The sequence below is a fragment of the Crinia signifera genome, chromosome 3 (assembly GCF_055691185.1).
Source record: "Crinia signifera chromosome 3, ASM5569118v1, whole genome shotgun sequence".
Taxonomy (NCBI): domain Eukaryota; kingdom Metazoa; phylum Chordata; class Amphibia; order Anura; family Myobatrachidae; genus Crinia; species Crinia signifera.
In genome coordinates, this window is record NC_139219.1 from 129,882,966 (window position 1) to 129,885,090 (window position 2,125).

General features: G+C 44.1%; 1 protein-coding gene across 3 annotated transcripts in view; it reads right to left on the bottom strand.

The window, feature by feature from the left end:
* Nucleotides 1–1,206, bottom strand: part of MAP3K4 (mitogen-activated protein kinase kinase kinase 4) — an 87,334-nt gene extending 86,128 nt beyond the window's left edge. For 2 of the 3 annotated variants that reach the window (XM_083176503.1, XM_083176502.1), the window contains exon 1: nucleotides 978–1,206. The gene's annotated coding sequence lies outside the window, so the exon portion shown is untranslated. The remainder of the gene's footprint in view (nucleotides 1–977) is intronic. The other variant, XM_083176504.1, reaches the window with a different exon arrangement.
* Nucleotides 1,207–2,125: the final 919 nt, after the last annotated feature.

Below are 2,125 nucleotides of genomic sequence, written 5' to 3' on the forward strand. Positions count from 1 at the left end.
TACTGCTGGGGGCATTATGTGTGTGTTATACTGCTGGGGGCATTATGTGTGGTATACTGCTGGGGGCATTATGTGGGGTATACTGCTGGAGGCATTATGTGTGTTATACTGCTGGGGGCATTATGTGTGGTATACTGCTGGGGGCATTCTGTGCACTTCTATTATACTGCTGGGGGCATTATGTGTGTGTTATACTGCTGGGGGCATTATGTGTGGTATACTGCTGGGGGCATTATGTGGGGTATACTGCTGGGGGCATTATGTGTGTTATACTGCTCGCATTAATGGTGAGTATAACAACATTATTTAAAAGAATAAATTCAGAGGCGTTTTATACTGACATTTACTTGAATTCACTTTTAAAATATATTATATGGCTCTCACTGAAATAAATTTCCAAATATTTTGCTTTCATGGCTCTCTTAGTCAAAAAGGTTCCTGACCCCTGCTATAGATTGTAAGCTTGCGAGCACGACCCTCATACCTTTGAATGTTTGTAAATACCCAGTTTGTTGTATCACTGTCTCCTATTGTAAAGCACGGAATATGCGCTATATAAGAAACTTAATAAATAAGTGTGATTATGAAATCTATATTATGACAACAACTGAACAACTGGTATATGCTGCACATGCAGTCTTGCTGTAGGGAACATCTGTCAAGCTATGTTGAAAAAGCACCCCCCCCCCCCCCCCTTCTTTCGATAGCAACAATGGGTGATCCCAAGATGCACATTGCTGTAATGAAGTTTTAAATATATGTTGGTGCCTCAAACATTGACAAAATTAAAAAAATATATGTACCTGCCCTAAATGCATTACCCGTGCCTCCTGCAGAGGATCACTGTGTGCCACTTAAGCACTGTGTGCCACTTAAGCTAAAGTATGCAGCACCGACCTGTATCAGCCAGTGCTCTCCCGTGAAAGGGGGGGTCACACCGACTGCAACAGCCCACCTCCCTGCTGCATCTCACTTACTGTTTGGCGGGATCCGGACAGTAGAGGGGGAGGCTGCGGGGCTGCAATGCAATTTTTGCCTTCCGTGCAGGGTGGGCCAGGGTCGAGCGAGCCTCGGATGATGGGGCCGGCCGGGATAGATCCTCCTTCCGGCGGGGGCGGCTCCGAGCAGTGAGCTGCACTAGGACGCGGCCAGTGACGCGATCACGGAGTCGCGATGTGGTGACGTCATTGCGGAGCGACCTTCGGCTGGGTTACTCACTGTACTGGGCGGCGGGCGGGGAGGAGAGAGCGCCAAATAGCGATATAATAGGTTTCAGTCTCCCTGTGTTATTTACTGACCGCTCACCTGACTACACTGTTGTAAGCATCAACAGATTGGTTGCCATGGGAAAATTCTGTACTGTCCCACTTTATCCCTTACACCGCCATGGTGCATAAGCTGGGGTAACGCTCTATTCCTTCAAGTCTATGGACCGTATTCAATTATTTTCAGCAAATAAATGAATGTCCATTTGCGGGTATGATCGTGGCCAGCTCTGTGTATATTATTCGTTTTTTTTTTCCCTTTTAGGGTCAGTTTTTGTTATTATTACCTTAATGCAACTCAACAAAATAGCTGTAAAACAAAAGCGATCATTCCGTTATGTGTGTGTGTGTGTGTTTTGTGTATGTTGCACATGCATTTCTATACTGCGTGTGGTGCCCTAATATAGGGGGTTATTCTAGTCCATTCTTTCTGACAAAATCCTTCTTAGATGGACAAAACCATGTGCACTGCGGGTGGGGCAGATGTAACTTGTGCAGAGAGAATTAGATTTGGGTGGGGTTTTTCTTCAAAGTGAGATCTATATTGAAGTGTAAAATCATGCAGTCAGTATTTTCCCTGCAAAGAAACAAAATAACTCACCCAAATCTAATTCTCTCTGCACATGTTACATCTGCCCCCCTGCAGTGCACATGGTTTTGTCCATCTAAGAAGGATTTTGTCAGAAAGAATGAACTAGAATAAACCCCATAGTTAGATATATAGAATGTGCAGATGTTGTCTAGAAAGTTTACACTTGGGTAGTCAAAATTGGATATAGTCAAAATCGCACCATTTGCATGCATCTTTAAACCAGAAAACCAGGTTAATACATTAAAGGAAATTACCAAAAAAGTTCCAG